The following is a 17,935-nucleotide window of genomic DNA, read 5'->3' on the forward strand; positions in this document are numbered from 1 at the left end:
AAGCCTAAAATTATTGATGGAAGGTACCACTGGGATTTAAACCTAGAATCTTTTCTCCACAAGGCAGGTGCTATGGCCATGGGCACCCTTGAGCCTAATGCCAGGCACAAGCCATAGTGCCCTAACAAGGATTGCTTAAGGAATTAAGTCCTATCAGTGAAGGCTTATGAGTGTCCATGAATTGGATTGGTCTGTTAGCAAGACTATCAGAATGTTATGAGAGCTGTCATAAGAACCTTGAATTATCAGGGGCGTTGCATTTTATCCGACAAAGGCTGCACTTAGCTGGCCACAGACTAAAGGCACCGCTGGGATTCGAACCCAGGACCTCCTGTTTACGAGACAGGCGCTTTAACCAACTAAGCCACGGCGCCTACCCAAGCCTACGTCTTGTGGGAGGGTGAGTCACAGTGTGAAGAGATACAACAATCTGACAAAGTAAACGACCGAGTGGGGCTAGAGACCACGACCACTGACTGAAGGCACCACTGGGATTTGAACCCAGGATCTCCTGTTTACAAGACAGGCGCTTTGACCAGCTAAGCCATGGCGCCCTCACAGGACAAGCTGACGGAGTCAAGTCCTATCAATGAAGGCTTTAGGCTAAAGCGTGTCAAAGAACTGGAATGGTCCATTTGCAAGTTTTCTAGAAAGTTTTGCCCATCGTCTAGGTCTTTTCCCTGAAAAGAGACAGCTGTCGCAACAACCACGAATTATCGGGACGTAGCACATCTTGGCTGAGACAGAGCCACAGAATTAGACCGCAGCTGGCCACAAGCTAAAGGCACCGCTGGGATTCGAACCCAGGATCTCCTGTTTACTAGACAGGCACTTTAACCAACTAAGCCACGGCGCCACCCTCCTGCGGTGGCTTGCGGAACGGACAGTCAAAGTATGAGCAGATACAACAATGTGAGAAGGAAACCGTGGAGAAGAGCCATCAGAGCTAAAAGTCAACGACTCTGGTGGGACTCGAACCCACAACCTTTGAATCGCTTCGTTTCATAATCTAGAAGTCCAATGCGCTATCCATTGCGCCACAGAGCCAATAGCACAGCCCCTTGATGTTTTGCACACAATCCTGGAGGAAGACAGATTTCAAGTATTATTATTAGCTTTTGTATATTGAAGCCCAAGAGTTACAATTACTATTTGTACCTCCTGCTCTTTACATATGACAGTGAGCACAATTGTCAAATGGGAGGCAGTTCTGGGATCCGAAGTCAGGATCTCCAGATTAAGGGACAGGCGCTTTGACCAGCTAATGCTGTGCAACCGAACGTCACAAGTCTTTGGATCTTTTGAAAACGCAAACAAGTCTTTCATGTTCTCTACTACAGGACCTCCTGCCTTTTATGTAGACCAGAGAGAACAGCCGCTGAAATGATGGAATCGTGGGATTTGAACAATCTGTTTACAAGACATGATCATTGAACAGCTATGCCAGGGCATCCTAAAATTGCATGGCATTATTTGAATAAAGCCAAGTACCAGAAAGTTGGATTTCCCTGTAGACCTCCTTCTATTAATGTAGATCGGAGAGCACAGCCGTTGAAAGAAAGGCATGGCATGGATTTGAACAGTCTGTTGACAAGACAGGCTCTTTGACCAGTTCTTACTGGGCACCCTAACGTCACATGGCTTCAGGTCTATTCAAAACGGCCACATGTCAGTCATATTTTCTCCCGGAACCTTCTGCCTTCCATGTAAACCGGAGAGCGGAGCCGCAGAAAAGAAGGAATCTCTGGGTATCGAACAATTTGTTGACAAGACATGGACATTTACACCTACGCCAAGGCATCCTAAAATTTGCGAAACTATCTTTTAATATAGACAGGTAGAAGAAACACAAATATACCCGTTGACCCTTCCGCCTTTAATTAAGCCCAAAGCCTAAAATTATTGATGGAAGGTACCACTGGGATTTAAACCTAGAATCTTTTCTCCACAAGGCAGGTGCTATGGCCATGGGCACCCTTGAGCCTAATGCCAGGCACAAGCCATAGTGCCCTAACAAGGATTGCTTAAGGAATTAAGTCCTATCAGTGAAGGCTTATGAGTGTCCATGAATTGGATTGGTCTGTTAGCAAGACTATCAGAATGTTATGAGAGCTGTCATAAGAACCTTGAATTATCAGGGGCGTTGCATTTTATCCGACAAAGGCTGCACTTAGCTGGCCACAGACTAAAGGCACCGCTGGGATTCGAACCCAGGACCTCCTGTTTACGAGACAGGCGCTTTAACCAACTAAGCCACGGCGCCTACCCAAGCCTACGTCTTGTGGGAGGGTGAGTCACAGTGTGAAGAGATACAACAATCTGACAAAGTAAACGACCGAGTGGGGCTAGAGGCCACGACCACTGACTGAAGGCACCACTGGGATTTGAACCCAGGATCTCCTGTTTACAAGACAGGCGCTTTGACCAGCTAAGCCATGGCGCCCTCACAGGACAAGCTGACGGAGTCAAGTCCTATCAATGAAGGCTTTAGGCTAAAGCGTGTCAAAGAACTGGAATGGTCCATTTGCAAGTTTTCTAGAAAGTTTTGCCCATCGTCTAGGTCTTTTCCCTGAAAAGAGACAGCTGTCGCAACAACCACGAATTATCGGGACGTAGCACATCTCGGCTGAGACAGAGCCACAGAATTAGACCACAGCTGGCCACAAGCTAAAGGCACCGCTGGGATTCGAACCCAGGATCTCCTGTTTACTAGACAGGCACTTTAACCAACTAAGCCACGGCGCCACCCTCCTGCGGTGGCTTGCGGAACGGACAGTCAAAGTATGAGCAGATACAACAATGTGAGAAGGAAACCGTGGAGAAGAGCCATCAGAGCTAAAAGTCAACGACTCTGGTGGGACTCGAACCCACAACCTTTGAATCGCTTCGTTTCATAATCTAGAAGTCCAATGCGCTATCCATTGCGCCACAGAGCCAATAGCACAGCCCCTTGATGTTTTGCACACAATCCTGGAGGAAGACAGATTTCAAGTATTATTATTAGCTTTTGTATATTGAAGCCCAAGAGTTACAATTACTATTTGTACCTCCTGCTCTTTACATATGACAGTGAGCACAATTGTCAAATGGGAGGCAGTTCTGGGATCCGAAGTCAGGATCTCCAGATTAAGGGACAGGCGCTTTGACCAGCTAATGCTGTGCAACCGAACGTCACAAGTCTTTGGATCTTTTGAAAACGCAAACAAGTCTTTCATGTTCTCTACTACAGGACCTCCTGCCTTTTATGTAGACCAGAGAGAACAGCCGCTGAAATGATGGAATCGTGGGATTTGAACAATCTGTTTACAAGACATGATCATTGAACAGCTATGCCAGGGCATCCTAAAATTGCATGGCATTATTTGAATAAAGCCAAGTACCAGAAAGTTGGATTTCCCTGTAGACCTCCTTCTATTAATGTAGATCGGAGAGCACAGCCGTTGAAAGAAAGGCATGGCATGGATTTGAACAGTCTGTTGACAAGACAGGCTCTTTGACCAGTTCTTACTGGGCACCCTAACGTCACATGGCTTCAGGTCTATTCAAAACGGCCACATGTCAGTCATATTTTCTCCCGGAACCTTCTGCCTTCCATGTAAACCGGAGAGCGGAGCCGCAGAAAAGAAGGAATCTCTGGGTATCGAACAATTTGTTGACAAGACATGGACATTTACACCTACGCCAAGGCATCCTAAAATTTGCGAAACTATCTTTTAATATAGACAGGTAGAAGAAACACAAATATACCCGTTGACCCTTCCGCCTTTAATTAAGCCCAAAGCCTAAAATTATTGATGGAAGGTACCACTGGGATTTAAACCTAGAATCTTTTCTCCACAAGGCAGGTGCTATGGCCATGGGCACCCTTGAGCCTAATGCCAGGCACAAGCCATAGTGCCCTAACAAGGATTGCTTAAGGAATTAAGTCCTATCAGTGAAGGCTTATGAGTGTCCATGAATTGGATTGGTCTGTTAGCAAGACTATCAGAATGTTATGAGAGCTGTCATAAGAACCTTGAATTATCAGGGGCGTTGCATTTTATCCGACAAAGGCTGCACTTAGCTGGCCACAGACTAAAGGCACCGCTGGGATTCGAACCCAGGACCTCCTGTTTACGAGACAGGCGCTTTAACCAACTAAGCCACGGCGCCTACCCAAGCCTACGTCTTGTGGGAGGGTGAGTCACAGTGTGAAGAGATACAACAATCTGACAAAGTAAACGACCGAGTGGGGCTAGAGGCCACGACCACTGACTGAAGGCACCACTGGGATTTGAACCCAGGATCTCCTGTTTACAAGACAGGCGCTTTGACCAGCTAAGCCATGGCGCCCTCACAGGACAAGCTGACGGAGTCAAGTCCTATCAATGAAGGCTTTAGGCTAAAGCGTGTCAAAGAACTGGAATGGTCCATTTGCAAGTTTTCTAGAAAGTTTTGCCCATCGTCTAGGTCTTTTCCCTGAAAAGAGACAGCTGTCGCAACAACCACGAATTATCGGGACGTAGCACATCTCGGCTGAGACAGAGCCACAGAATTAGACCACAGCTGGCCACAAGCTAAAGGCACCGCTGGGATTCGAACCCAGGATCTCCTGTTTACTAGACAGGCACTTTAACCAACTAAGCCACGGCGCCACCCTCCTGCGGTGGCTTGCGGAACGGACAGTCAAAGTATGAGCAGATACAACAATGTGAGAAGGAAACCGTGGAGAAGAGCCATCAGAGCTAAAAGTCAACGACTCTGGTGGGACTCGAACCCACAACCTTTGAATCGCTTCGTTTCATAATCTAGAAGTCCAATGCGCTATCCATTGCGCCACAGAGCCAATAGCACAGCCCCTTGATGTTTTGCACACAATCCTGGAGGAAGACAGATTTCAAGTATTATTATTAGCTTTTGTATATTGAAGCCCAAGAGTTACAATTACTATTTGTACCTCCTGCTCTTTACATATGACAGTGAGCACAATTGTCAAATGGGAGGCAGTTCTGGGATCCGAAGTCAGGATCTCCAGATTAAGGGACAGGCGCTTTGACCAGCTAATGCTGTGCAACCGAACGTCACAAGTCTTTGGATCTTTTGAAAACGCAAACAAGTCTTTCATGTTCTCTACTACAGGACCTCCTGCCTTTTATGTAGACCAGAGAGAACAGCCGCTGAAATGATGGAATCGTGGGATTTGAACAATCTGTTTACAAGACATGATCATTGAACAGCTATGCCAGGGCATCCTAAAATTGCATGGCATTATTTGAATAAAGCCAAGTACCAGAAAGTTGGATTTCCCTGTAGACCTCCTTCTATTAATGTAGATCGGAGAGCACAGCCGTTGAAAGAAAGGCATGGCATGGATTTGAACAGTCTGTTGACAAGACAGGCTCTTTGACCAGTTCTTACTGGGCACCCTAACGTCACATGGCTTCAGGTCTATTCAAAACGGCCACATGTCAGTCATATTTTCTCCCGGAACCTTCTGCCTTCCATGTAAACCGGAGAGCGGAGCCGCAGAAAAGAAGGAATCTCTGGGTATCGAACAATTTGTTGACAAGACATGGACATTTACACCTACGCCAAGGCATCCTAAAATTTGCGAAACTATCTTTTAATATAGACAGGTAGAAGAAACACAAATATACCCGTTGACCCTTCCGCCTTTAATTAAGCCCAAAGCCTAAAATTATTGATGGAAGGTACCACTGGGATTTAAACCTAGAATCTTTTCTCCACAAGGCAGGTGCTATGGCCATGGGCACCCTTGAGCCTAATGCCAGGCACAAGCCATAGTGCCCTAACAAGGATTGCTTAAGGAATTAAGTCCTATCAGTGAAGGCTTATGAGTGTCCATGAATTGGATTGGTCTGTTAGCAAGACTATCAGAATGTTATGAGAGCTGTCATAAGAACCTTGAATTATCAGGGGCGTTGCATTTTATCCGACAAAGGCTGCACTTAGCTGGCCACAGACTAAAGGCACCGCTGGGATTCGAACCCAGGACCTCCTGTTTACGAGACAGGCGCTTTAACCAACTAAGCCACGGCGCCTACCCAAGCCTACGTCTTGTGGGAGGGTGAGTCACAGTGTGAAGAGATACAACAATCTGACAAAGTAAACGACCGAGTGGGGCTAGAGACCACGACCACTGACTGAAGGCACCACTGGGATTTGAACCCAGGATCTCCTGTTTACAAGACAGGCGCTTTGACCAGCTAAGCCATGGCGCCCTCACAGGACAAGCTGACGGAGTCAAGTCCTATCAATGAAGGCTTTAGGCTAAAGCGTGTCAAAGAACTGGAATGGTCCATTTGCAAGTTTTCTAGAAAGTTTTGCCCATCGTCTAGGTCTTTTCCCTGAAAAGAGACAGCTGTCGCAACAACCACGAATTATCGGGACGTAGCACATCTCGGCTGAGACAGAGCCACAGAATTAGACCACAGCTGGCCACAAGCTAAAGGCACCGCTGGGATTCGAACCCAGGATCTCCTGTTTACTAGACAGGCACTTTAACCAACTAAGCCACGGCGCCACCCTCCTGCGGTGGCTTGCGGAACGGACAGTCAAAGTATGAGCAGATACAACAATGTGAGAAGGAAACCGTGGAGAAGAGCCATCAGAGCTAAAAGTCAACGACTCTGGTGGGACTCGAACCCACAACCTTTGAATCGCTTCGTTTCATAATCTAGAAGTCCAATGCGCTATCCATTGCGCCACAGAGCCAATAGCACAGCCCCTTGATGTTTTGCACACAATCCTGGAGGAAGACAGATTTCAAGTATTATTATTAGCTTTTGTATATTGAAGCCCAAGAGTTACAATTACTATTTGTACCTCCTGCTCTTTACATATGACAGTGAGCACAATTGTCAAATGGGAGGCAGTTCTGGGATCCGAAGTCAGGATCTCCAGATTAAGGGACAGGCGCTTTGACCAGCTAATGCTGTGCAACCGAACGTCACAAGTCTTTGGATCTTTTGAAAACGCAAACAAGTCTTTCATGTTCTCTACTACAGGACCTCCTGCCTTTTATGTAGACCAGAGAGAACAGCCGCTGAAATGATGGAATCGTGGGATTTGAACAATCTGTTTACAAGACATGATCATTGAACAGCTATGCCAGGGCATCCTAAAATTGCATGGCATTATTTGAATAAAGCCAAGTACCAGAAAGTTGGATTTCCCTGTAGACCTCCTTCTATTAATGTAGATCGGAGAGCACAGCCGTTGAAAGAAAGGCATGGCATGGATTTGAACAGTCTGTTGACAAGACAGGCTCTTTGACCAGTTCTTACTGGGCACCCTAACGTCACATGGCTTCAGGTCTATTCAAAACGGCCACATGTCAGTCATATTTTCTCCTGGAACCTTCTGCCTTCCATGTAAACCGGAGAGCGGAGCCGCAGAAAAGAAGGAATCTCTGGGTATCGAACAATTTGTTGACAAGACATGGACATTTACACCTACGCCAAGGCATCCTAAAATTTGCGAAACTATCTTTTAATATAGACAGGTAGAAGAAACACAAATATACCCGTTGACCCTTCCGCCTTTAATTAAGCCCAAAGCCTAAAATTATTGATGGAAGGTACCACTGGGATTTAAACCTAGAATCTTTTCTCCACAAGGCAGGTGCTATGGCCATGGGCACCCTTGAGCCTAATGCCAGGCACAAGCCATAGTGCCCTAACAAGGATTGCTTAAGGAATTAAGTCCTATCAGTGAAGGCTTATGAGTGTCCATGAATTGGATTGGTCTGTTAGCAAGACTATCAGAATGTTATGAGAGCTGTCATAAGAACCTTGAATTATCAGGGGCGTTGCATTTTATCCGACAAAGGCTGCACTTAGCTGGCCACAGACTAAAGGCACCGCTGGGATTCGAACCCAGGACCTCCTGTTTACGAGACAGGCGCTTTAACCAACTAAGCCACGGCGCCTACCCAAGCCTACGTCTTGTGGGAGGGTGAGTCACAGTGTGAAGAGATACAACAATCTGACAAAGTAAACGACCGAGTGGGGCTAGAGACCACGACCACTGACTGAAGGCACCACTGGGATTTGAACCCAGGATCTCCTGTTTACAAGACAGGCGCTTTGACCAGCTAAGCCATGGCGCCCTCACAGGACAAGCTGACGGAGTCAAGTCCTATCAATGAAGGCTTTAGGCTAAAGCGTGTCAAAGAACTGGAATGGTCCATTTGCAAGTTTTCTAGAAAGTTTTGCCCATCGTCTAGGTCTTTTCCCTGAAAAGAGACAGCTGTCGCAACAACCACGAATTATCGGGACGTAGCACATCTCGGCTGAGACAGAGCCACAGAATTAGACCACAGCTGGCCACAAGCTAAAGGCACCGCTGGGATTCGAACCCAGGATCTCCTGTTTACTAGACAGGCACTTTAACCAACTAAGCCACGGCGCCACCCTCCTGCGGTGGCTTGCGGAACGGACAGTCAAAGTATGAGCAGATACAACAATGTGAGAAGGAAACCGTGGAGAAGAGCCATCAGAGCTAAAAGTCAACGACTCTGGTGGGACTCGAACCCACAACCTTTGAATCGCTTCGTTTCATAATCTAGAAGTCCAATGCGCTATCCATTGCGCCACAGAGCCAATAGCACAGCCCCTTGATGTTTTGCACACAATCCTGGAGGAAGACAGATTTCAAGTATTATTATTAGCTTTTGTATATTGAAGCCCAAGAGTTACAATTACTATTTGTACCTCCTGCTCTTTACATATGACAGTGAGCACAATTGTCAAATGGGAGGCAGTTCTGGGATCCGAAGTCAGGATCTCCAGATTAAGGGACAGGCGCTTTGACCAGCTAATGCTGTGCAACCGAACGTCACAAGTCTTTGGATCTTTTGAAAACGCAAACAAGTCTTTCATGTTCTCTACTACAGGACCTCCTGCCTTTTATGTAGACCAGAGAGAACAGCCGCTGAAATGATGGAATCGTGGGATTTGAACAATCTGTTTACAAGACATGATCATTGAACAGCTATGCCAGGGCATCCTAAAATTGCATGGCATTATTTGAATAAAGCCAAGTACCAGAAAGTTGGATTTCCCTGTAGACCTCCTTCTATTAATGTAGATCGGAGAGCACAGCCGTTGAAAGAAAGGCATGGCATGGATTTGAACAGTCTGTTGACAAGACAGGCTCTTTGACCAGTTCTTACTGGGCACCCTAACGTCACATGGCTTCAGGTCTATTCAAAACGGCCACATGTCAGTCATATTTTCTCCCGGAACCTTCTGCCTTCCATGTAAACCGGAGAGCGGAGCCGCAGAAAAGAAGGAATCTCTGGGTATCGAACAATTTGTTGACAAGACATGGACATTTACACCTACGCCAAGGCATCCTAAAATTTGCGAAACTATCTTTTAATATAGACAGGTAGAAGAAACACAAATATACCCGTTGACCCTTCCGCCTTTAATTAAGCCCAAAGCCTAAAATTATTGATGGAAGGTACCACTGGGATTTAAACCTAGAATCTTTTCTCCACAAGGCAGGTGCTATGGCCATGGGCACCCTTGAGCCTAATGCCAGGCACAAGCCATAGTGCCCTAACAAGGATTGCTTAAGGAATTAAGTCCTATCAGTGAAGGCTTATGAGTGTCCATGAATTGGATTGGTCTGTTAGCAAGACTATCAGAATGTTATGAGAGCTGTCATAAGAACCTTGAATTATCAGGGGCGTTGCATTTTATCCGACAAAGGCTGCACTTAGCTGGCCACAGACTAAAGGCACCGCTGGGATTCGAACCCAGGACCTCCTGTTTACGAGACAGGCGCTTTAACCAACTAAGCCACGGCGCCTACCCAAGCCTACGTCTTGTGGGAGGGTGAGTCACAGTGTGAAGAGATACAACAATCTGACAAAGTAAACGACCGAGTGGGGCTAGAGGCCACGACCACTGACTGAAGGCACCACTGGGATTTGAACCCAGGATCTCCTGTTTACAAGACAGGCGCTTTGACCAGCTAAGCCATGGCGCCCTCACAGGACAAGCTGACGGAGTCAAGTCCTATCAATGAAGGCTTTAGGCTAAAGCGTGTCAAAGAACTGGAATGGTCCATTTGCAAGTTTTCTAGAAAGTTTTGCCCATCGTCTAGGTCTTTTCCCTGAAAAGAGACAGCTGTCGCAACAACCACGAATTATCGGGACGTAGCACATCTCGGCTGAGACAGAGCCACAGAATTAGACCACAGCTGGCCACAAGCTAAAGGCACCGCTGGGATTCGAACCCAGGATCTCCTGTTTACTAGACAGGCACTTTAACCAACTAAGCCACGGCGCCACCCTCCTGCGGTGGCTTGCGGAACGGACAGTCAAAGTATGAGCAGATACAACAATGTGAGAAGGAAACCGTGGAGAAGAGCCATCAGAGCTAAAAGTCAACGACTCTGGTGGGACTCGAACCCACAACCTTTGAATCGCTTCGTTTCATAATCTAGAAGTCCAATGCGCTATCCATTGCGCCACAGAGCCAATAGCACAGCCCCTTGATGTTTTGCACACAATCCTGGAGGAAGACAGATTTCAAGTATTATTATTAGCTTTTGTATATTGAAGCCCAAGAGTTACAATTACTATTTGTACCTCCTGCTCTTTACATATGACAGTGAGCACAATTGTCAAATGGGAGGCAGTTCTGGGATCCGAAGTCAGGATCTCCAGATTAAGGGACAGGCGCTTTGACCAGCTAATGCTGTGCAACCGAACGTCACAAGTCTTTGGATCTTTTGAAAACGCAAACAAGTCTTTCATGTTCTCTACTACAGGACCTCCTGCCTTTTATGTAGACCAGAGAGAACAGCCGCTGAAATGATGGAATCGTGGGATTTGAACAATCTGTTTACAAGACATGATCATTGAACAGCTATGCCAGGGCATCCTAAAATTGCATGGCATTATTTGAATAAAGCCAAGTACCAGAAAGTTGGATTTCCCTGTAGACCTCCTTCTATTAATGTAGATCGGAGAGCACAGCCGTTGAAAGAAAGGCATGGCATGGATTTGAACAGTCTGTTGACAAGACAGGCTCTTTGACCAGTTCTTACTGGGCACCCTAACGTCACATGGCTTCAGGTCTATTCAAAACGGCCACATGTCAGTCATATTTTCTCCCGGAACCTTCTGCCTTCCATGTAAACCGGAGAGCGGAGCCGCAGAAAAGAAGGAATCTCTGGGTATCGAACAATTTGTTGACAAGACATGGACATTTACACCTACGCCAAGGCATCCTAAAATTTGCGAAACTATCTTTTAATATAGACAGGTAGAAGAAACACAAATATACCCGTTGACCCTTCCGCCTTTAATTAAGCCCAAAGCCTAAAATTATTGATGGAAGGTACCACTGGGATTTAAACCTAGAATCTTTTCTCCACAAGGCAGGTGCTATGGCCATGGGCACCCTTGAGCCTAATGCCAGGCACAAGCCATAGTGCCCTAACAAGGATTGCTTAAGGAATTAAGTCCTATCAGTGAAGGCTTATGAGTGTCCATGAATTGGATTGGTCTGTTAGCAAGACTATCAGAATGTTATGAGAGCTGTCATAAGAACCTTGAATTATCAGGGGCGTTGCATTTTATCCGACAAAGGCTGCACTTAGCTGGCCACAGACTAAAGGCACCGCTGGGATTCGAACCCAGGACCTCCTGTTTACGAGACAGGCGCTTTAACCAACTAAGCCACGGCGCCTACCCAAGCCTACGTCTTGTGGGAGGGTGAGTCACAGTGTGAAGAGATACAACAATCTGACAAAGTAAACGACCGAGTGGGGCTAGAGGCCACGACCACTGACTGAAGGCACCACTGGGATTTGAACCCAGGATCTCCTGTTTACAAGACAGGCGCTTTGACCAGCTAAGCCATGGCGCCCTCACAGGACAAGCTGACGGAGTCAAGTCCTATCAATGAAGGCTTTAGGCTAAAGCGTGTCAAAGAACTGGAATGGTCCATTTGCAAGTTTTCTAGAAAGTTTTGCCCATCGTCTAGGTCTTTTCCCTGAAAAGAGACAGCTGTCGCAACAACCACGAATTATCGGGACGTAGCACATCTCGGCTGAGACAGAGCCACAGAATTAGACCACAGCTGGCCACAAGCTAAAGGCACCGCTGGGATTCGAACCCAGGATCTCCTGTTTACTAGACAGGCACTTTAACCAACTAAGCCACGGCGCCACCCTCCTGCGGTGGCTTGCGGAACGGACAGTCAAAGTATGAGCAGATACAACAATGTGAGAAGGAAACCGTGGAGAAGAGCCATCAGAGCTAAAAGTCAACGACTCTGGTGGGACTCGAACCCACAACCTTTGAATCGCTTCGTTTCATAATCTAGAAGTCCAATGCGCTATCCATTGCGCCACAGAGCCAATAGCACAGCCCCTTGATGTTTTGCACACAATCCTGGAGGAAGACAGATTTCAAGTATTATTATTAGCTTTTGTATATTGAAGCCCAAGAGTTACAATTACTATTTGTACCTCCTGCTCTTTACATATGACAGTGAGCACAATTGTCAAATGGGAGGCAGTTCTGGGATCCGAAGTCAGGATCTCCAGATTAAGGGACAGGCGCTTTGACCAGCTAATGCTGTGCAACCGAACGTCACAAGTCTTTGGATCTTTTGAAAACGCAAACAAGTCTTTCATGTTCTCTACTACAGGACCTCCTGCCTTTTATGTAGACCAGAGAGAACAGCCGCTGAAATGATGGAATCGTGGGATTTGAACAATCTGTTTACAAGACATGATCATTGAACAGCTATGCCAGGGCATCCTAAAATTGCATGGCATTATTTGAATAAAGCCAAGTACCAGAAAGTTGGATTTCCCTGTAGACCTCCTTCTATTAATGTAGATCGGAGAGCACAGCCGTTGAAAGAAAGGCATGGCATGGATTTGAACAGTCTGTTGACAAGACAGGCTCTTTGACCAGTTCTTACTGGGCACCCTAACGTCACATGGCTTCAGGTCTATTCAAAACGGCCACATGTCAGTCATATTTTCTCCCGGAACCTTCTGCCTTCCATGTAAACCGGAGAGCGGAGCCGCAGAAAAGAAGGAATCTCTGGGTATCGAACAATTTGTTGACAAGACATGGACATTTACACCTACGCCAAGGCATCCTAAAATTTGCGAAACTATCTTTTAATATAGACAGGTAGAAGAAACACAAATATACCCGTTGACCCTTCCGCCTTTAATTAAGCCCAAAGCCTAAAATTATTGATGGAAGGTACCACTGGGATTTAAACCTAGAATCTTTTCTCCACAAGGCAGGTGCTATGGCCATGGGCACCCTTGAGCCTAATGCCAGGCACAAGCCATAGTGCCCTAACAAGGATTGCTTAAGGAATTAAGTCCTATCAGTGAAGGCTTATGAGTGTCCATGAATTGGATTGGTCTGTTAGCAAGACTATCAGAATGTTATGAGAGCTGTCATAAGAACCTTGAATTATCAGGGGCGTTGCATTTTATCCGACAAAGGCTGCACTTAGCTGGCCACAGACTAAAGGCACCGCTGGGATTCGAACCCAGGACCTCCTGTTTACGAGACAGGCGCTTTAACCAACTAAGCCACGGCGCCTACCCAAGCCTACGTCTTGTGGGAGGGTGAGTCACAGTGTGAAGAGATACAACAATCTGACAAAGTAAACGACCGAGTGGGGCTAGAGGCCACGACCACTGACTGAAGGCACCACTGGGATTTGAACCCAGGATCTCCTGTTTACAAGACAGGCGCTTTGACCAGCTAAGCCATGGTGCCCTCACAGGACAAGCTGACGGAGTCAAGTCCTATCAATGAAGGCTTTAGGCTAAAGCGTGTCAAAGAACTGGAATGGTCCATTTGCAAGTTTTCTAGAAAGTTTTGCCCATCGTCTAGGTCTTTTCCCTGAAAAGAGACAGCTGTCGCAACAACCACGAATTATCGGGACGTAGCACATCTCGGCTGAGACAGAGCCACAGAATTAGACCACAGCTGGCCACAAGCTAAAGGCACCGCTGGGATTCGAACCCAGGATCTCCTGTTTACTAGACAGGCACTTTAACCAACTAAGCCACGGCGCCACCCTCCTGCGGTGGCTTGCGGAACGGACAGTCAAAGTATGAGCAGATACAACAATGTGAGAAGGAAACCGTGGAGAAGAGCCATCAGAGCTAAAAGGCAACGACTCTGGTGGGACTCGAACCCACAACCTTTGAATCGCTTCGTTTCATAATCTAGAAGTCCCATGCGCTATCCATTGCGCCACAGAGCCAATAGCACAGCCCCTTGATGTTTTGCACACAATCCTGGAGGAAGACAGATTTCAAGTATTATTATTAGCTTTTGTATATTGAAGCCCAAGAGTTACAATTACTATTTGTACCTCCTGCTCTTTACATATGACAGTGAGCACAATTGTCAAATGGGAGGCAGTTCTGGGATCCGAAGTCAGGATCTCCAGATTAAGGGACAGGCGCTTTGACCAGCTAATGCTGTGCAACCGAACGTCACAAGTCTTTGGATCTTTTGAAAACGCAAACAAGTCTTTCATGTTCTCTACTACAGGACCTCCTGCCTTTTATGTAGACCAGAGAGAACAGCCGCTGAAATGATGGAATCGTGGGATTTGAACAATCTGTTTACAAGACATGATCATTGAACAGCTATGCCAGGGCATCCTAAAATTGCATGGCATTATTTGAATAAAGCCAAGTACCAGAAAGTTGGATTTCCCTGTAGACCTCCTTCTATTAATGTAGATCGGAGAGCACAGCCGTTGAAAGAAAGGCATGGCATGGATTTGAACAGTCTGTTGACAAGACAGGCTCTTTGACCAGTTCTTACTGGGCACCCTAACGTCACATGGCTTCAGGTCTATTCAAAACGGCCACATGTCAGTCATATTTTCTCCCGGAACCTTCTGCCTTCCATGTAAACCGGAGAGCGGAGCCGCAGAAAAGAAGGAATCTCTGGGTATCGAACAATTTGTTGACAAGACATGGACATTTACACCTACGCCAAGGCATCCTAAAATTTGCGAAACTATCTTTTAATATAGACAGGTAGAAGAAACACAAATATACCCGTTGACCCTTCCGCCTTTAATTAAGCCCAAAGCCTAAAATTATTGATGGAAGGTACCACTGGGATTTAAACCTAGAATCTTTTCTCCACAAGGCAGGTGCTATGGCCATGGGCACCCTTGAGCCTAATGCCAGGCACAAGCCATAGTGCCCTAACAAGGATTGCTTAAGGAATTAAGTCCTATCAGTGAAGGCTTATGAGTGTCCATGAATTGGATTGGTCTGTTAGCAAGACTATCAGAATGTTATGAGAGCTGTCATAAGAACCTTGAATTATCAGGGGCGTTGCATTTTATCCGACAAAGGCTGCACTTAGCTGGCCACAGACTAAAGGCACCGCTGGGATTCGAACCCAGGACCTCCTGTTTACGAGACAGGCGCTTTAACCAACTAAGCCACGGCGCCTACCCAAGCCTTCGTCTTGTGGGAGGGTGAGTCACAGTGTGAAGAGATACAACAATCTGACAAAGTAAACGACCGAGTGGGGCTAGAGGCCACGACCACTGACTGAAGGCACCACTGGGATTTGAACCCAGGATCTCCTGTTTACAAGACAGGCGCTTTGACCAGCTAAGCCATGGCGCCCTCACAGGACAAGCTGACGGAGTCAAGTCCTATCAATGAAGGCTTTAGGCTAAAGCGTGTCAAAGAACTGGAATGGTCCATTTGCAAGTTTTCTAGAAAGTTTTGCCCATCGTCTAGGTCTTTTCCCTGAAAAGAGACAGCTGTCGCAACAACCACGAATTATCGGGACGTAGCACATCTCGGCTGAGACAGAGCCACAGAATTAGACCACAGCTGGCCACAAGCTAAAGGCACCGCTGGGATTCGAACCCAGGATCTCCTGTTTACTAGACAGGCACTTTAACCAACTAAGCCACGGCGCCACCCTCCTGCGGTGGCTTGCGGAACGGACAGTCAAAGTATGAGCAGATACAACAATGTGAGAAGGAAACCGTGGAGAAGAGCCATCAGAGCTAAAAGTCAACGACTCTGGTGGGACTCGAACCCACAACCTTTGAATCGCTTCGTTTCATAATCTAGAAGTCCAATGCGCTATCCATTGCGCCACAGAGCCAATAGCACAGCCCCTTGATGTTATGCACACAATCCTGGAGGAAGACAGATTTCAAGTATTATTATTAGCTTTTGTATATTGAAGCCCAAGAGTTACAATTACTATTTGTACCTCCTGCTCTTTACATATGACAGTGAGCACAATTGTCAAATGGGAGGCAGTTCTGGGATCCGAAGTCAGGATCTCCAGATTAAGGGACAGGCGCTTTGACCAGCTAATGCTGTGCAACCGAACGTCACAAGTCTTTGGATCTTTTGAAAACGCAAACAAGTCTTTCATGTTCTCTACTACAGGACCTCCTGCCTTTTATGTAGACCAGAGAGAACAGCCGCTGAAATGATGGAATCGTGGGATTTGAACAATCTGTTTACAAGACATGATCATTGAACAGCTATGCCAGGGCATCCTAAAATTGCATGGCATTATTTGAATAAAGCCAAGTACCAGAAAGTTGGATTTCCCTGTAGACCTCCTTCTATTAATGTAGATCGGAGAGCACAGCCGTTGAAAGAAAGGCATGGCATGGATTTGAACAGTCTGTTGACAAGACAGGCTCTTTGACCAGTTCTTACTGGGCACCCTAACGTCACATGGCTTCAGGTCTATTCAAAACGGCCACATGTCAGTCATATTTTCTCCCGGAACCTTCTGCCTTCCATGTAAACCGGAGAGCGGAGCCGCAGAAAAGAAGGAATCTCTGGGTATCGAACAATTTGTTGACAAGACATGGACATTTACACCTACGCCAAGGCATCCTAAAATTTGCGAAACTATCTTTTAATATAGACAGGTAGAAGAAACACAAATATACCCGTTGACCCTTCCGCCTTTAATTAAGCCCAAAGCCTAAAATTATTGATGGAAGGTACCACTGGGATTTAAACCTAGAATCTTTTCTCCACAAGGCAGGTGCTATGGCCATGGGCACCCTTGAGCCTAATGCCAGGCACAAGCCATAGTGCCCTAACAAGGATTGCTTAAGGAATTAAGTCCTATCAGTGAAGGCTTATGAGTGTCCATGAATTGGATTGGTCTGTTAGCAAGACTATCAGAATGTTATGAGAGCTGTCATAAGAACCTTGAATTATCAGGGGCGTTGCATTTTATCCGACAAAGGCTGCACTTAGCTGGCCACAGACTAAAGGCACCGCTGGATTTTGAACCCAGGACCTCCTGTTTACGAGACAGGCGCTTTAACCAACTAAGCCACGGCGCCTACCCAAGCCTACGTCTTGTGGGAGGGTGAGTCACAGTGTGAAGAGATACAACAATCTGACAAAGTAAACGACCGAGTGGGGCTAGAGGCCACGACCACCGACTGAAGGCACCACTGGGATTTGAACCCAGGATCTCCTGTTTACAAGACAGGCGCTTTGACCAGCTAAGCCATGGCGCCCTCACAGGACAAGCTGACGGAGTCAAGTCCTATCAATGAAGGCTTTAGGCTAAAGCGTGTCAAAGAACTGGAATGGTCCATTTGCAAGTTTTCTAGAAAGTTTTGCCCATCGTCTAGGTCTTTTCCCTGAAAAGAGACAGCTGTCGCAACAACCACGAATTATCGGGACGTAGCACATCTCGGCTGAGACAGAGCCACAGAATTAGACCACAGCTGGCCACAAGCTAAAGGCACCGCTGGGATTCGAACCCAGGATCTCCTGTTTACTAGACAGGCACTTTAACCAACTAAGCCACGGCGCCACCCTCCTGCGGTGGCTTGCGGAACGGACAGTCAAAGTATGAGCAGATACAACAATGTGAGAAGGAAACCGTGGAGAA

The 17,935-nt window shown here is 46.7% G+C and overlaps 1 long non-coding RNA gene and 38 other non-coding genes across 39 annotated transcripts in view; all 39 read right to left on the reverse strand.

Moving 5' to 3' along the window:
• The window catches only part of LOC141366079 (uncharacterized), a 411,784-nt gene that overhangs the window by 311,331 nt on the left and 82,518 nt on the right, over positions 1-17,935 (reverse strand). The window lies entirely within an intron of this gene.
• trnat-cgu (transfer RNA threonine (anticodon CGU)) lies at positions 301-374 on the reverse strand. Its single transcript has one exon. It is a non-coding gene; the product is annotated as a tRNA-Thr (tRNA).
• trnat-ugu (transfer RNA threonine (anticodon UGU)) lies at positions 481-554 on the reverse strand. Its single transcript has one exon. It is a non-coding gene; the product is annotated as a tRNA-Thr (tRNA).
• trnat-agu (transfer RNA threonine (anticodon AGU)) lies at positions 783-856 on the reverse strand. Its single transcript has one exon. It is a non-coding gene; the product is annotated as a tRNA-Thr (tRNA).
• On the reverse strand, positions 958-1,047 carry trnar-ucu (transfer RNA arginine (anticodon UCU)). The gene is given in 2 exon segments: positions 958-993; positions 1,011-1,047. It is a non-coding gene; the product is annotated as a tRNA-Arg (tRNA).
• trnat-cgu (transfer RNA threonine (anticodon CGU)) lies at positions 2,190-2,263 on the reverse strand. The gene has a single exon. It is a non-coding gene; the product is annotated as a tRNA-Thr (tRNA).
• Positions 2,370-2,443, reverse strand: trnat-ugu (transfer RNA threonine (anticodon UGU)). Its single transcript has one exon. It is a non-coding gene; the product is annotated as a tRNA-Thr (tRNA).
• Positions 2,672-2,745, reverse strand: trnat-agu (transfer RNA threonine (anticodon AGU)). The gene has a single exon. It is a non-coding gene; the product is annotated as a tRNA-Thr (tRNA).
• trnar-ucu (transfer RNA arginine (anticodon UCU)) lies at positions 2,847-2,936 on the reverse strand. Its single transcript is given in 2 exon segments — positions 2,847-2,882; positions 2,900-2,936. It is a non-coding gene; the product is annotated as a tRNA-Arg (tRNA).
• On the reverse strand, positions 4,079-4,152 carry trnat-cgu (transfer RNA threonine (anticodon CGU)). Its single transcript has one exon. It is a non-coding gene; the product is annotated as a tRNA-Thr (tRNA).
• trnat-ugu (transfer RNA threonine (anticodon UGU)) lies at positions 4,259-4,332 on the reverse strand. Its single transcript has one exon. It is a non-coding gene; the product is annotated as a tRNA-Thr (tRNA).
• On the reverse strand, positions 4,561-4,634 carry trnat-agu (transfer RNA threonine (anticodon AGU)). Its single transcript has one exon. It is a non-coding gene; the product is annotated as a tRNA-Thr (tRNA).
• Positions 4,736-4,825, reverse strand: trnar-ucu (transfer RNA arginine (anticodon UCU)). The gene is given in 2 exon segments: positions 4,736-4,771; positions 4,789-4,825. It is a non-coding gene; the product is annotated as a tRNA-Arg (tRNA).
• On the reverse strand, positions 5,968-6,041 carry trnat-cgu (transfer RNA threonine (anticodon CGU)). The gene has a single exon. It is a non-coding gene; the product is annotated as a tRNA-Thr (tRNA).
• trnat-ugu (transfer RNA threonine (anticodon UGU)) lies at positions 6,148-6,221 on the reverse strand. Its single transcript has one exon. It is a non-coding gene; the product is annotated as a tRNA-Thr (tRNA).
• trnat-agu (transfer RNA threonine (anticodon AGU)) lies at positions 6,450-6,523 on the reverse strand. Its single transcript has one exon. It is a non-coding gene; the product is annotated as a tRNA-Thr (tRNA).
• trnar-ucu (transfer RNA arginine (anticodon UCU)) lies at positions 6,625-6,714 on the reverse strand. The gene is given in 2 exon segments: positions 6,625-6,660; positions 6,678-6,714. It is a non-coding gene; the product is annotated as a tRNA-Arg (tRNA).
• Positions 7,857-7,930, reverse strand: trnat-cgu (transfer RNA threonine (anticodon CGU)). The gene has a single exon. It is a non-coding gene; the product is annotated as a tRNA-Thr (tRNA).
• trnat-ugu (transfer RNA threonine (anticodon UGU)) lies at positions 8,037-8,110 on the reverse strand. The gene has a single exon. It is a non-coding gene; the product is annotated as a tRNA-Thr (tRNA).
• On the reverse strand, positions 8,339-8,412 carry trnat-agu (transfer RNA threonine (anticodon AGU)). The gene has a single exon. It is a non-coding gene; the product is annotated as a tRNA-Thr (tRNA).
• On the reverse strand, positions 8,514-8,603 carry trnar-ucu (transfer RNA arginine (anticodon UCU)). The gene is given in 2 exon segments: positions 8,514-8,549; positions 8,567-8,603. It is a non-coding gene; the product is annotated as a tRNA-Arg (tRNA).
• Positions 9,746-9,819, reverse strand: trnat-cgu (transfer RNA threonine (anticodon CGU)). Its single transcript has one exon. It is a non-coding gene; the product is annotated as a tRNA-Thr (tRNA).
• trnat-ugu (transfer RNA threonine (anticodon UGU)) lies at positions 9,926-9,999 on the reverse strand. Its single transcript has one exon. It is a non-coding gene; the product is annotated as a tRNA-Thr (tRNA).
• Positions 10,228-10,301, reverse strand: trnat-agu (transfer RNA threonine (anticodon AGU)). Its single transcript has one exon. It is a non-coding gene; the product is annotated as a tRNA-Thr (tRNA).
• trnar-ucu (transfer RNA arginine (anticodon UCU)) lies at positions 10,403-10,492 on the reverse strand. The gene is given in 2 exon segments: positions 10,403-10,438; positions 10,456-10,492. It is a non-coding gene; the product is annotated as a tRNA-Arg (tRNA).
• On the reverse strand, positions 11,635-11,708 carry trnat-cgu (transfer RNA threonine (anticodon CGU)). Its single transcript has one exon. It is a non-coding gene; the product is annotated as a tRNA-Thr (tRNA).
• Positions 11,815-11,888, reverse strand: trnat-ugu (transfer RNA threonine (anticodon UGU)). The gene has a single exon. It is a non-coding gene; the product is annotated as a tRNA-Thr (tRNA).
• trnat-agu (transfer RNA threonine (anticodon AGU)) lies at positions 12,117-12,190 on the reverse strand. The gene has a single exon. It is a non-coding gene; the product is annotated as a tRNA-Thr (tRNA).
• Positions 12,292-12,381, reverse strand: trnar-ucu (transfer RNA arginine (anticodon UCU)). The gene is given in 2 exon segments: positions 12,292-12,327; positions 12,345-12,381. It is a non-coding gene; the product is annotated as a tRNA-Arg (tRNA).
• On the reverse strand, positions 13,524-13,597 carry trnat-cgu (transfer RNA threonine (anticodon CGU)). The gene has a single exon. It is a non-coding gene; the product is annotated as a tRNA-Thr (tRNA).
• On the reverse strand, positions 13,704-13,777 carry trnat-ugu (transfer RNA threonine (anticodon UGU)). Its single transcript has one exon. It is a non-coding gene; the product is annotated as a tRNA-Thr (tRNA).
• Positions 14,006-14,079, reverse strand: trnat-agu (transfer RNA threonine (anticodon AGU)). Its single transcript has one exon. It is a non-coding gene; the product is annotated as a tRNA-Thr (tRNA).
• Positions 15,413-15,486, reverse strand: trnat-cgu (transfer RNA threonine (anticodon CGU)). The gene has a single exon. It is a non-coding gene; the product is annotated as a tRNA-Thr (tRNA).
• Positions 15,593-15,666, reverse strand: trnat-ugu (transfer RNA threonine (anticodon UGU)). Its single transcript has one exon. It is a non-coding gene; the product is annotated as a tRNA-Thr (tRNA).
• On the reverse strand, positions 15,895-15,968 carry trnat-agu (transfer RNA threonine (anticodon AGU)). The gene has a single exon. It is a non-coding gene; the product is annotated as a tRNA-Thr (tRNA).
• trnar-ucu (transfer RNA arginine (anticodon UCU)) lies at positions 16,070-16,159 on the reverse strand. Its single transcript is given in 2 exon segments — positions 16,070-16,105; positions 16,123-16,159. It is a non-coding gene; the product is annotated as a tRNA-Arg (tRNA).
• Positions 17,302-17,375, reverse strand: trnat-cgu (transfer RNA threonine (anticodon CGU)). Its single transcript has one exon. It is a non-coding gene; the product is annotated as a tRNA-Thr (tRNA).
• trnat-ugu (transfer RNA threonine (anticodon UGU)) lies at positions 17,482-17,555 on the reverse strand. Its single transcript has one exon. It is a non-coding gene; the product is annotated as a tRNA-Thr (tRNA).
• Positions 17,784-17,857, reverse strand: trnat-agu (transfer RNA threonine (anticodon AGU)). Its single transcript has one exon. It is a non-coding gene; the product is annotated as a tRNA-Thr (tRNA).

This window comes from Misgurnus anguillicaudatus, chromosome 9 (assembly GCF_027580225.2).
Source record: "Misgurnus anguillicaudatus chromosome 9, ASM2758022v2, whole genome shotgun sequence".
NCBI lineage: Eukaryota > Metazoa > Chordata > Actinopteri > Cypriniformes > Cobitidae > Misgurnus > Misgurnus anguillicaudatus.